This window comes from Martes martes, assembly GCF_963455335.1.
Source record: "Martes martes genome assembly, chromosome: 2".
NCBI classification, from domain to species: Eukaryota; Metazoa; Chordata; class Mammalia; order Carnivora; family Mustelidae; genus Martes; species Martes martes.
The window spans coordinates 125,905,415-125,920,655 of record NC_137889.1 but is presented as its reverse complement, the minus strand read 5'-3'; positions in this window follow the sequence as shown (position 1 = coordinate 125,920,655).

Sequence of the window (15,241 nt, the reverse complement as noted above, 5' to 3'; positions counted from 1 at the left end):
AAGCAGGAAAATGAAATCCCACGAACACAGTTCTTGATTTATAGCTGTGAGACAATGCTTCCTTTTCTTGGACCCCAGGATCTGCAAACTGACTCACAGGATGGTGGGTGTGCAGTGGCCCCCCGGAGAAGGCAGTGAGAGGAGTAGAATTATACCCCACTTTGCCTGCCTCTTTGTGCCCCTGGGTCACTGCCAGGGCAATCCTAATCCCACAATATGTGGGAAGCCAATGTGTTCAGACTGAATGGTAGGGTGTTAGACCTAAAGAGATTACTAGTAAAAAAAATTTCTGGACGAAAAAAAATTATTTTTTAAGCAGGAGTGAAAAAGGAAGTTTCTTTGTTGCTAGTTGGAAAGCTTTGCAACTATTGATTTATTAAGGAAAATCAGGACAGTTGGCACACAGCTTTGAGTTCATGGATTCATCTCTATCCCTTTCCAGGAAGGCCTATCGCTCTAAATTGGAGGCCCCAGGGTCTGTTCTTTAACAGAAGCTTTTGTGTTTTGGGGTCTTGTCTGAGCTGGACCCACACAGGATGAAAATGGTGAAAAACATTGAAAGGGGTGAAAAAGGTTGGCTCAGCTTCAATTGTCAGATTATGGTTCAAGATCATTTTCTTAGAGATAGTCAGTCTGCAGAAAGCCTTTGAGTAAAGGCAAATGAAAGGCTTGGGTCTAAAAACAGGCTTTTAAAAGTAGAAATAGAAACAGGTACTAGATAGTTGAGGAAAAAAAAAAAAAAACACGGACTAGCCAGAAGAGAAAGAGTAGGGAGAGAAGTAGACTCTGGGGGAGAAACTCTCTAAAGAAAACTAGGAGAGAATAGGATTTTGGCCTTTTGGGTTTATTTTCAGTTAGTACCTCACACAGTTCATTTAGTTCAAGGTGAGACAGGGCTCCCATGTTTTTTGGTCTGTATCCCAAGTATGGGGAAGGGAGTGAACTACACCTAGTCTTTTCTCACCTCAATATCAGATGTATGTGAGATGGGGGCAGAGGTGGGAGGATTTATAAAGGGGCTGTGTTATTACTGGGAACTCCAGCTAATGGAACAGACTGGCTATGAGGGACTATATAGTTCAATAATCCTTATTGACTGTGCCAGACCCTGAACTAGGCACTGGGATGCTCAAATGAATAAGACAAACTTCCCGCAGCTGAGGATTTTACCATCAAAGGAGGACACAGATGAAAAAACTGAAAATTATGATTCCATACATATTGGGATACAGGTGAGCACCAGGGGCACAGGGCCAAAGAAAAGGAGAATCTCTCCCAAAGGAGAAAGTCCTGACCTCAGTCCCCACAGAACAGAACAAACAGCTCACAAGAATCCCGTACAGCTTGGGACTTGAGCTGGTTCCAAGGGTACCACCACCTCCAGCTGTCTCATATCTTCTCTTTCTCTTTTCTCACTGGCTCCTACTTTAGTTCTCTCCAGTACTATACACATTCCATTCCAACTCAGCTATGCCCTCAAGCTGCTGGCTGAGCTTTTTCTTTTATTGCCAAAGCATAGTCTACATTTTCCTACATTTCCTTCCCATCCTTTCATTCTTATCCTACCCTTGATGGCAAGTTCTCACTCACACCATTCTATAGCAGCTTCCCTCTTAAACAAGAATCACTATGGATGCTTGGGTGGCTCAGAAGGTTAAGTGCCTTCGGCTCGGGACATGATCCCAGGGTCCTGGGATCAAGTCCCACTTTGGGCTTCCTGCTCAGCAGGGAGCCTGCTTCTTCCTCTCCCTCTGCCCTCCCCCTGCTTGTGCTGTCTCTCTCTCTCTCTCTCTGACAAATACATAAATAAAAATCTTTTTAAAAAAATCATCAGTCACATCCTTATTGCTAAATCCAGTGGCCCTCTTTGATCTTACATAGAGCTAAGTCTGGTAACTACCACCTACCTATTAAAATTCTTCTCTCCTTCAACCTCCCAGACCTCTCTGCCCTTTTTCTTCCCATATTTCTCCTTCTTTGTTTCATTGGCACCATCAGCTTAATTCCTTTTTTTTTTTTTTTTTGAAGGTCAAGCAAAGCTTTATTTCATCAGCTTAATTCCTTGACTGTGATTATCTTCCAAGAACCAGACAATTTAGGGTCACCGAGGAGTCTCATGTACAAAGCCTGATAATGAATCTGATAATGGGTTCCCTCTTGCATCCCCTAAATGGTGGTGCTCCCCAATGAACAGCTACAGGGAGCTTACCTGTGTCCAGTGTTCCAACTCTTCTCCATGCTGATGACACCCATATCTTTAACTCTAGTTCTGATCCTTACTTTATTTCTAGTCCAAAATTTCCAGTTGTATATGAGTCAGGTCCACATCCAAGGTCATCTGTGTCTCTGAGTTCCTAGCACAATGCGTTGCCTACGCTGACTCCGGTTCCTGGTACATTGTTGTCTTCCAAGAAGCAGGCAATTTAGGGTCAACAGAGGAGTCTCATGTACAAAGCCTGATAATGGATTCTTGTATCATCCACCTAGAGAGTGGTATTTTTGTCTCAGGTCCCTTCATTCTCTTCTCAGGGCCTCATTTGCCCTTGTGGCAAGTACTGTTACTCATGGTAACATTGATCTGTCTGGTAGTTGACTGGCATTAGAACTGACATACAAAGTGATTTATACTTCAGCTTCAACATGGGAAAAGCTGCAAAAACAGAAACAGATACCTGAACGCTTCATTTTCCCGTGATCTTTAATCCCAAAACAACAGTTACAATGATAATAGCACTTGCTATATGCCAGGCACTGTGTTGTGCTAAGTACTACATATTCTCTTTTTGAATCTTCTCAGAAACCTTGAAGGCAGAAAACATTTTATAGGGGAGGAAAAGGAGTCTTAGGGAAGTTGAAGTAACTGGCTCAAGGCAAGTGACTGCAGGACATGAAAGTGAACATCCACTTCAATCTACTTCATTCCAGTCTCTCGTGTCTACTGGATTCAGTTGGAGAGGGCTTGAGTTGGTTCACACCTGGAACAACTGAGTGCCTGCTACATGCTTAGCATTGTGGGATATAAAGATTTTAAAAGATCAAGCCCATGATCTCAAGAAGCTTACAGTCTGGAGGAAAAGCAACAAGATAGGACTGATGCCTGGGAGGTGAAATGAGACTTTCAGACGAAAGGGTTGTATTTCCACAAAGCACACACGGTTCAGTATTACAGGTCTCTGCCCTTGAAGAAGATTCCAGCTGCTGGAGTTTTGCCTATGTGATGTTTCAGATTTAGATTCCCCTCCTCCTTGATCAGGCTCCTCTGTCTTTCTAAAGCTCATACTATACATATAATTTCCATTCAAATTCAAAATCTTTCTGATTATTGTAGTGAATGCAATGTTATTCAAGGATTTTTTTTTTCTGAAAGAGCACCTATCTGACATGCATTTTTAATTTTATGTGCAATATGCAAATGTCATCACTGTAGTTGTTAACTGCAGTACAGGATTGCAATTAACTATGGAGCTGTGCATTTTAGTTATATGCTAATGCTAATGAGATTTTCATAAAGCAAGTCCAATTACCAGCCCTATTTTTTAACTGCAAGAGCTAGTGTAAAGCAAAGGTGTTGACTTCCTTTGGAATAAATTACCCTTTGTCCTTGGTTCCTTCATCATATTCAATCATCCTAAAAAGTAACTCCTGCTACTTTGAATATTTTATCCTGCCTTGTTCTACAGTACAATATTAATGGAGACTGTTTAGATTGTTTAGAAACCAATTTACACTGCACAGGCAGGGGGAAAACTTCCTCCCAAAGTAAACTGCTCCAGCAGAGGAGCAGAGCTTTGAATAGTCAAAGTAAACAGGACCTGGAGGAGACTGAAGACTCAGACAGTGAATGAGCAAAAATAAACCACAAGAGAGCACATACAGTGTTACCTTGGAGTGAGGAAGCTGCATGCTGTGAATGGTTATTTAAACTCAGATTTATGATCAGATGTGTCACTGGCTGAGAAGAATAACCTTGGAAGGAGAGTCATTCATTCATTCATTATTCAAAGCACAGTTCTGGGGGTTTCTGTGTGCCAGATGCTGAACTAGGCATGGAGGGTTTAAGTCAAAATAAGATGAGGAGGGGAGGGTTACTTAGGGGTTAGAAGTGAGGGGGGTTTTCATGTTATATTTCTGTGTTAATTGTTTCTTTTACAAAAGGAAAGTGTTCATGAATTACTTGGGCAATTAAAACATGAGTATGGAAAAATGCCTGCTTTTGGTGAGCTTATGGTTAAACAGAATGATACATGTCACTCAGTATCATGCAAATACAAATTGAAACCGCAATGACATACCATCTCAGACCAATGAACAAGTCAGGAAATGACAGATGTTGGCAAGGGTGAAGAGAAAGGGGAACCCTCCTACACTGTTAGTGGGAATGCAAGCTGGTACAACCACCCTGGAAAACAGTAGAGAGGTTCCTTAAAAAGTTGAAAATGGGGCTGGCTACCCTATGACCCAGCAATTGCAGTCCTGGGTATTTACCCCAAAGGTACAAAGGTAGTGATTCGAAGGAGCGCCTGCATCCCAATGTTTACAGCAGCAATGTCCACAATCGCCAAACTATGGAAAGAGCCCAGATGTCTATCAACAGATGAATGGATAAAGAAGATGTATGAATTATATATATATATATATAAACACGGCCATCAAAAAAGGAAATTCTGCTATTTGCAATGATGTGGATAGAACTAGAGGGTGTTAAGCTGAGCAGAATAAGTCAATCAGAGAGAGACAATTATCATATGTGGAATTTAGGAAACAAAACAGAAGATCATCTGAAAAGAGAGGAAAAAATAAAACAAGATGAAAACAGAGAAGGAGACAAACCATAAGAGACTCTTAATCGTAGGAAACAATCTGAGGGTTTCTGGAGTGGAGAGGGGTGGAGGGATAGGTAACTGGGTGATGGACATTAAGGAGAGCATATGATTTAATGACCACTGGATATTATATAAGACTGACGAGTTACTGAACTCTACCTCTAAAGCTAATGATACATTATATGTTAATTAATTGAATTTAAATTAAAGGATACAAACATGTCAAATAATTTTGTAATAGAGTGTGACACATGTTAAAATACTTCTTTAGAGGGGGAGAAAATGAAGGAAAGGTCAGTTGGGAGAATGGAGGTCAAAGTGCACAAGAAGCTTTACAGATGACTGGGAGGTTCTTGGGTTGAGCCTTGAAGGTGAATGGGTTTGCATTTGTTAGAAGGTTGAGGTGGGAGGTCAGGCTAGAAAAGAGTAACAGAAAGAAAGCACAGAGATGTGAAACAGCCCAGACTACTATAAGCAATCAAGCTAACTGGAGTCATAGGGTGTGGGGAGGGCCAAAGGTAAAAGGTGAAGTTGGAAAGGAGCCACTGAGGGGTTTAAAGCAAGAGAATAAACAAATCATGCTTGTCTCTCAGAGTTGCCACTTGGGCAGCAAAGTGAAAGATGATGACGGGGCTGGGAGAGTTTAATCATCTACTCATACTTCCTTGTTGGCCACCCTTAGCAAGAACCTTTTCTCTACTCAGCTCAGACTCTGAGACAAATCATCCAATTGTATTTTCCTTCAAGAGGATGTTTTCTATGTCCCTGTAGAAGGCTATCAAACAATAAGTCCTCTTTCTTTTTTTTTTTTTTAAGATTTAAGATTTTTTAAGATCAGGCAGAGAGCCTGATGCGGGACTCGATCCCAGGACCCTGGGATCACAACCTGAGCCGAAGGCAGAGGCTTTAACCCACTGAGCCACCCAGGTGCCCCAATAAGTCCTCTTTCTACTTTTAATATTTTCACTAAGTCAGAAAGCAGAAAGAAAATACAGGAGGTAGGAATGAAAGCTTGATGATGTTGATGTATAGTTTCAGTATCTTTCCTCCTCTGGGTCAACTTCTAAACAAGGTAAAAGGAGCATAGAAACAAAAGCCATAAAAGAAGAACAAGAGGGAGAACAATAAGGTTAGAGAGGATGATACAAATATTACAAAAAACTGACTAGAATTATGTATGGGTAATGGGGCTACATTTTTTTCTTCCATACCCAACCCTACTCTGGAACCCCTATCACCTTTGTCATGGAGAGGAAAGCCGGGCATTGGAAAAGGACAATGGGACGTGGAATCTTCCAGAGTCAAGTCAATGGAAGCAGACTTTGTAATATATATGAAGGATGGAAAAGAGATAGTTCTTTTAACATAAAAATGAAGTAATTTTAGTGTAACAAAATTTTAAGAACATCCTAAGAGTGTGGGTTGTAGAAACAGAAGAGTTGCACCTGTTTGAGTTAGAAATTGGAATGATCTTTTAAAAAGCTTTATTTATTTGGGAGAGAGAGAGTGTCTGAGCAGAGGAAGAAGCACAGGGAGAGAGAGAGAAAATTTCAAGAGATTCCCCAGTGAGTGTGAAGCCCGACCTGGGACTCGATCTCACAACCCTGAGACCATCCCAAGCTAAAATCAAGAGTTGGATGCTTAACCAAATGAGCCCCCCAGGCATCCCTGGAATGATTTAAAGAAGGTAAATGTAATTCTATTACACTCCTCTGCAATTCAATGGGCATCATTCTTAAAATTCATCTGCAAGAACTCCGGTGATCACATTCACATTCCAGGTATCTGGATGAAGGAAGGGACTATAAGAATAGGGAAAGGACACTATCTTTTAATGACACTTTCTAAATACTTTTATACAATACCACTTACATCTCATTGACTAGAACTTAGTTACATTTCCATGTGAACAAGCAGATGGATTGCCCTCTAATAGAAGGAGTTCCACTCTACTATAACAGGAACAGAAGATTAAGCATCTCGGGACATAGACAAGTAAATGTAGGTAAATGTAGTGGTGGGAAGTTGAGGAGGTTTTTTGTTTTTTGTTTGTTTTTTAATCAGTGTCTTCTATTTTAATTGTGAAGTATGAAGTAAAGTTATCTGCTGAGAGCAAAGGAGTGGGAATTAAAGATGATGAAAAAAAAATTTGAGCAAGCAGATAGTAGGATACATCCAGGACTGGGGTTTTGCTAGATAACTTCAAAGAACCAAAGATCACAGTAACTTAAAAATATGGGCAATATATTCTGAATAGGAGGAAACTTGAGACAAGAACAGCTGCTGGCTAAGTAGAAAGGAGAGAGGAGGTGTGAAATGAGTAAACTGGAAAGATGGAAGGATGTGGTCAGAGGGACAGTTTTTTGTGTAGATTTTATTTCAGGGAGGGAGCAGCTTCAGGTGATATCCAGGTCCAGGGAGAAGTTATGGGAATGGACGGCAGGGATGGAATGGGGATGGTTATTGGAACATGCAGAGGTCAAAGAACTGAATGGCCAGTGGGTAGATGGACCACAGAAAAAGACTCTGAGACAAATGCTGAAGTCTTCAAAACTGAGGAGAAGTGAGCAGAAAACAAAAGAGAAAAACATCACGGAAGGACGGAGAGTGCTCTAAAGATAGGAGCCTCAAAGGACCAGGAATCTGAAGGCAGACATTGATGGTGTCCAATCAACACCATCAATCAAAATGACAGTCATCATTTCTTTTTTCCTGATAGAGTCTTCCACACCCAAAGAGGCCACATATATGATTTCATGACCCAGCCTCAACCAGTAGAACAAGGAGGCAATATGGGGGTGTAGGGGGTGTTATGGACTGAATGTTTATGTCCCCTGAAAATTCATATGTTGAAATCCTACCTGCCCCCCACAATGTGGTGGAATTAGGAAGTGAAGGCTTTGGGAGGTAGTTAATGTCATGAAGATGGAACCCTCATGAATGGGATTTGTGCCCTTATAAAGAAGTTCAAGAGAGAGAAATTTTCTCTTGGCCATATGAGGATACAACTGGATTCAGCAGTCTGAAAACCAAGAAGAGTGTGCTCACCAGACATTGGGTCTACAGTGCCTTGATCTGGAACTTTCCAGCCTCAAGAACTGTGAGAAATAAACATTTGTTGTTTAAGCCACCCAGTATACGGTATGCTGTTATACTAGCCCAAATAGACTAAGACAAGTAGCTCCTGGGAAAGATTTTCTCCCTGTTAAGAAATTATAGATGAGGAGAAATAGCCTTTCTACCTTTGGACATAGACATAAGTTGGATAATGGCCCTCAGAAAAATCTAGTTTGCTTATCCCTAGAATTTAGGTTACCTTGCTTAAGAAAAGAGTCTTTGCAGTTGTGGTTAATTCTAGGATCATGAGATTGGGATATTATTCTAGATTATCCAGGTGGGCCCCAAATGCAATGACAAGTACCCTAAATGTCTCTCACAAGAGAGAGGCAGAAAGAAGTTTGATACAGACAGAAGATACACAGAGAGGGGAAGGCAATGTGAAGATGGAGGCAGAGACTGGAGTGATGTAGCCATAAGCCAGGGAATATGGGCAGCCAACAGAAACTGGGAGAGGCAAGGAACAGATTCTCTGCTAGAGCCTTTGGAGGGAGTATGGCCCAGCTGACACCTTGATTTCAGCTTAACGATACTGATTTCAGATTTCTGGTCTCCTACCAATAAGAGAATAAATTTCTATTGTTTTAAGCCACCATTTTGTGATTATCTGTTACAGCAGACATAGGAAACTAATACTGATATAGCTGTGAGGATGTGATGTCTGGGGTTGCAGCAGCCATCTTATGATCATAAGGGAAGAAGCCTGAGGATAAAACTCAACATGCTGGGGAGGATAGAGTGGAAATATGAAAAGAGCTGCTGCATAGCCAGTTATCACTAAAACTTTTGACTTCTTATAACGTGAGATTTTAAATGTCCTTATTGTTTATCGCTCTTCTACCTGGATATTTTTTTACTTGTAACCAAAAGCATATTAATTGATACAGCCCTATCCAAAAGAGTAGAGCAGTCATGGTTGGGAAGTGGCTGTGAGTATTCATGAAGGGACTAGTCCCACTTGCAAACCCTCAGAATTCTCTATAAAATGTGGGAAATAAACAGCTGTCATTGAGAAGCAGAACAGATAACTCAGGGGAGAGCCAGAAGGTTAAGAAAATGTTCAGGAAAATGGTTTCAGAGATAAGTATGTTTGTTAATTACACAATAAGCTTGTTAGAGGACAGTTAAAGTGCTTAGGAAGGAGGAAAAGATTGGGAGGTGTTTTTTGCGAAGGATTATGTGAATAATTATAGAGCATTATTGTCATAAGATTATATAGAGAGATAGGCTGGGGAATAGGGAGAAACTCACACTTTGGACAGTGACCAAAAAAATAGGTATAAAGCTCGGTGGATTAAACCAGTCCCAGGGTTGCCAAGAAAGTATGCTTCTACCATGCTGGGGCAATAGTTGTTTTCAAACTTTAGTGTTCATAAGGTTCATGTGTGGGGTTTGTCAAGCATGTTAAGCATTCCTAGGCCCCAGCACTAAGATCCTTCCTTACTCAGTAGATCTCTATAGGGTCCAGAAATCTGCATATATAATGAGCATACCAAGTGATTCAACTACAGTTGATCCAAAACCACATTTGAAACACACTCTCCAGAATAGTGCCTTTCAAATATTTTCAACTAAAATGTAGATTAAGAAATACATGCTATGGCATAAGCCAAGTGCACATACACACGTACAGGGTAGGTGAAACAATCCGGCTTAATATTGTAGAAGTTTATTTTTCATTCACATAAAGCCCAAAGCTGATATCCCTGGTCAGGGGACTCTGGTGAGTGACCCTCCTCCAAGTGACTCAGGGACCCAGGCTGCTTCCATGTTGTGGCTCTGACAGCTTGTGGCTTCAAGGTTGCCTGGCGTCATTCAGCTGGCATACGGCAGGACAAAAGAGCGGAGAAGCCTATGGGGGAGAGTTTATATGCTGGATCTGGAAGTGGCATTTTCCCTTTGGACGTACTCCTGCGGCCAGATCTCAGTCATACTGCTGGTTGTAAAGGAAACTGGGAAATATAGAGAAGCTCCCAGATATCAGTAAGCACCATCAGATTCTCTATTTTAGATAGGTAGAGTTGTGTATTTAACTAAAACCAAATTTTCACAAAATAATACTTATTCCTACTGCATGCAATATCCTCTGATATTTTTCTATTTTGTTCCATTCCATTCCATTCTATTCTCTTAATTATTTTAAAATGCCAGTCTTCACAACTAACTTAATTTCATGTTCTATTAAATAATCCCATTTGAAAAGCACTGTCCTGGAACCCACTGGTACTTGTTCAAAAGGCTGGGTGGCCCCACGATTCGAGGGGCTCTGTTTCCTCTGAATGAACGTTCAGAACCCCCCACAGTCAGGCACACAGCAGGCACTCAGTAAGTGTTTTCCACTGATACTTTCATGATTGTGGTGGTGAAGAAGAGGGAATAGAGAAAAGATACAAAGGCTCTTTTTCCCCTAAGAGCTGTATTTTTTTTTTTTTTTGCAATTAACAAAGCATAAAATAGCCTCCTTTTGGTATTTTGGTTTAAGACTCTAGACTTGAAAACATGCTACTGGGGGGAGACCAGGAGGAAGAACGTGCTGGAGGGAGAGTATATGTGAACTGAGGGCAGGAATAACATACACAGATGTATGCTGTTGGCTTTCCCCCTGCCTTTACAATTCATCAGGCTTGCTAATTTCACCAGGTTGAAATTGCCAGAAACCCAGAACTGTAGAAATTTCTATAGAGGCGTCTTACCCTTTCTGATCTAGACCGACTAGATTATTAGTTCTCAGACGGTGACCCTCAACTGTTTCTGAAGCTCAGGAAGGAGACTGACAGTTTGGTAAGAAGGAGCCACTGACTCCTGCTCCCCTCAGCTCCTAAACTCTTCCTGCCCTTCCTGCTGCTTCAGACGTTGGTGCAACAAGGGAAGAGAGAAAAGGGGAAGAAAAGAGAGGATTTGGAGAAGTGAGATGGGAAAAGGAAGGGCAAAGAGTAGGAGAAAGGAAAGGGAAATGGTGGGGGGCAGACATGGTGCTGGGGAATGGCGAAGGGAGGAGGGGGAAGTACTCCAGAGCAGTTTTCACCAGCTGCAGTAGAAAAAAAAAAAAAAAATCAAAGTACTCTTTACTTCTCTTCCCACCTTAAGTATGGATTCAGGAGAAAACAATTAAAGGAGGCAGAACATTTCCAAGATTGCAGATTCTGAAAGGATTCAGAACTCATCCAGTTTTGTGACAAATGAAAAGTACCTGATCAGCATGCTAAATGCCATTCAAGAATCACAGAATAAGAACTGCTCATTTCAGACATGTTAGTATGAGGTTCTTGGGTTGAAAATGAGAAAGAAGGGGCTGTTGGGAACGTCAGTGAGAGGTGCTAAACCAGAGAAAGACCTAAAGCGAGTGGCTCTAGGCCCATCCTTACCCCGGGGTTAACTTCAACCTTCTGAGAGTCTGTGGAGGTGAGACTAGCTAGAGTCCAGCTTTCTATTTTTAATTCAGAGTGTGGAGATAAGAGTTAAATATAAAGCAGATTAAGACTTCCTTTAAGACTTCCTCTACAAAAGAAAAAGTGGAATTAATCTACAGGGGCACTCTATGGATAGCTCAATATCATCATTTTCTAAGAATAAAATTAGAAGCAGAAAACTGTGTCCTTATCCTTTTGACATCCAAGAATTATCACCATCAAAGTACTACAGCCCATGAAATTACTTTCCAGGTTGCACTCGTTAGATTAAGTATTTTCATTCTGTGGACCCGTGGTTTTAATGGAAAAGAAAAGAAAAGAAAAAAAAATCCCTTCCCTTCATAAGACAACTGTTTCTATATACTAGCCAATTAATAGGATGCTAATGCATGTGGAAGTCATTATTAAATCACAAATGCAGAACCGAGAAGCAGATTTCAAACATAGATAGGCCTGGGCTTATTGTGGGAGTTTGGACCAGGAGAGTGTTGGGTCCAGGTAGTGCATGGTCGCCTGTGTTCCCTGTACACTGCAGCTGAAGAACCACTCAATTACAAGCTGTGAGTTTTTGTTTTGTTTTAAACTTAAAAAAAAATTTATTTATTTAAGAGAGAGAGAGAGTGAGAGAGCAGTAGAAGGAGAAGGAGAAGCAGGCTTCCTGCTGAGCAAGGAGCCCGATGCGGAGCTCGATTCTGGGACCCTGGGATCGTGACCTGAGCTAAAGGCAGACGTTTAACCAACTGAGCACTCTGGTGCCCCTTGTTTTAAACTTTTAATCACGTCATCTAATATTACCTTCAGAGATTAGTCATGATATAGGAAGCTAATCTGGGTGCTAGAGCGTTTGTCACTGAATGTTAACCAGACAACATGGCAATAACAGAGCAAAGAGATAAAGAGAGCAGACTCTGGAGAAGTCTGTCTGGGTTCAAACCCTCATCCCACTAATTACTCACTGTGTGACCTTGGACAAGTTGCTTAATCTCTCTGTGCCTGAGTTTCCACTTGTGTAAAAGGAAGATAACGATAGTCTATGCCTCAAGTAAGAATTGAGAAAATGTATGCAAAGCAGTAAATAATTGCTGGCATTATGGCAAGGACTCACCAGCAGTTGGTGGTTATAAGTATTACGGTGTTTAGAGATGTGAGAGAAATGAATCTGGAATGGCTGAGCATTCTAGTGGCTTTGTTCAAAGCCTGTGAGGTATACAGGCCCCAAGACATGTCAGGCCTTGTCCTGCAGAGGAAGAGAAACCAGTCTATTTTCTCTGGTGGCCCTCTATGTATCTGAAGTCATGGCAATGCCCTGGGCTTTGGATGGCATGTGATGCTTCAGTGTGTGCACTTAGATCCTCCTAGCGAGTCAGACAAGCAGACCAAAAAGCCCCAAAGAACATCTATATACGTACATGCACATATTATGTCAAAGATGTTAAGTGTTATACAGAAAAATAAAGCAGGGTAAGAGGCTGACAAGTGATGGGGGAGGCACTAGGTAACAAGTTACTAATTATGAGGTAAGGGCAAAAAGCACAACAGAAGGTAGAGAAGGTGAAAAACGAATGTGGACTGAAAGTATCGTGGGAAAATTCTGTGATCTAGGTGAGCAAGAAGGAGGTCGTAGGAGTGAGGGAGCAGGTCTTCCCAGGCATGGGGTAGAGAGAGCAGAGTGTGGCTAGATGGTTGTGGGAGTCAAGCTAGAGGACAGGCCAGGGCTGCCAGGGAGAGGCGGGGACACGCAGGCCGTGTGGGTGGGCATATTACAGAGTGATCTGAAGCCAGAGGTGTTGGACCTGATAGGGGCTATGAGGTATAAATGGCAAGAGCTACTGAAAACTGCCTGGGGAAAAACATCAGCAAACCCAGTTTTCATTTCAGCTGGAGAAAAGGAATGAGAGCTTTGGAACTGCACGTGGGCCTGATGACATCAAAACACCTCTTCTTCCTAACTGGCCTGACTGCTTGTCATAGAGAACCTCCACAAGTGTCTCCGTGGGGCCATCCGCAGCCCCACACTAACATCCTCCTACGCTAGTAAGGTTCAGATGCATCTTGCTCCTGGTGCCAGCTTGTGCTTCTCCGAGTTCTGAGGAGGGCTAAGCATCACTTCTGTGCTTACCTCTGCAGTGGTGGGAGTTGGGGGGTATTACACTTGGAAAGATGACACCAGAACCATATAGAGAAGAAGGTGCCTCAAAGGAAAGAAAGCTGCAATAGGAAAAAATGTCCATTAGAAGCAGAGTTGCAGTTCCACGCCGAGACCTTAGTTTTACTTCCTTTTCCTTTAATGGCCACATCTTTAGTGGCCAGTGTGCTTGGCCTTGGCAGCCTTCCCCATCCCTCTGAGGTTTGCTTCTTCGAATTTCTGTGGGTCAAGCAACCAGAAAGTAGGTCTTTAAAGGCATATAAGCATGAATATGACTTTGAATGAGAGTTTAAGGGGGGATCATTTACACCTCAAGCTATGTGGGGTTACTCAGAGGCTTTTTCTAAGGATTGTGTCTGTATTTCTGTGAGTTGAGTTGGCTGAAATGTTAGGCATCACAGAATATTCTGTATGAAGTAAACGTAATTCTTTAATATAAAATCAAAAGGCCAGGCATCATGAGAGTTTGCCTGGATTATAAATTTTTATTTTTTTAAAAGATTTTATTTATTTATTTGACAGAGAGATCACAAATAGGCAGAGAGGCAGGCAGAGAGAGAGGAGGAAGCAGGCTCCCTGCTGAGCAGAGAGCCCGATGCGGGGCTCGATCCCAAGACTCTGGGGCTCGATCCCAAGACTCCGGAATCGTGACGTGAGCCGAAGGCAGAGGCTTAACCCACTGAGCCACCCAGGCGCCCCATGGCTTATAAATTTAAAGGAGGCAGTCCAGTCCAGGGTATCCAGCATATCCAGGAAATATATGATCTTTTCTTTCTTTCTTTCTTTCTTTCTTTCTTTCTTTCTTTCTTTCTTTCTTTCTTTCTTTCTATATTTTGTTTGTTTGTTTGTTTGTTTGTTTTTTAAGTAATCTTCACACTCAACGTGGAGCTTGAACTCATGACCTGGAGATCGAGTCACATCTCTACCAACTGAGCCAGCCAGGTGCCCAGCCTTCTTTTTTTTTAAGTCAGTATCTCTGTCATGACATACAGACTCTGATGAACAGCTTCTTGGAAGTTCCACTAGCTTTGCTCAAATTGAACTATTTTACTTCAATAACCAGCATATTCTATGTTCCATTGAGATAAAAATGCAGTTTGGAAGTTTGTTAATTGACTTATTCAACAAATATATTAAGCACCCAGTATGTGCAAAGTACAATGATACATGCTAGGATCCAGAGGACAAGATAGGGAGGCCACTGCTCTCCAGCAAGTAGATATAGACCACATCTTCTTGGGCTTCTTAAATGGGTTTCTCTGAACTCCAGCAAAGAAATTCTGCTTCTAGAAATGTTCTAAGAACACTGCTGTCATTAGTTTTCTTTTAGCACTGCACCCTGTTTAGCAACCAAGTCATTAACCACTGATTCTGTGGCATCACATCTTTAAAATGTTATAAAACATTTATAAAATCAGAATATACGGTGAAAATCATGAGTAAGCAAAAGTTGCTTTGAAATTCCTTTAGGAGGGCACCATGCTGGACACCAACACACACCATATTTAAATAAATCTAACTCAGCCATTGTTCCCTCCAGCTTTGGTTAGGCACTAAATTAAATGGTTGACTTGCATTTAGGGGCAATATTGTTGATGAAAATGCATCTTTATAACACTAGAATTACATTCAGCATCTGATACACTAGGACAGATTGAGAGAACAGCAGATCAATATGTAGGCTATTTTGAAATAGTAACTGATGGGTTATATTTGCTTTTAATAATTCTAATGGCCCTGCAGTT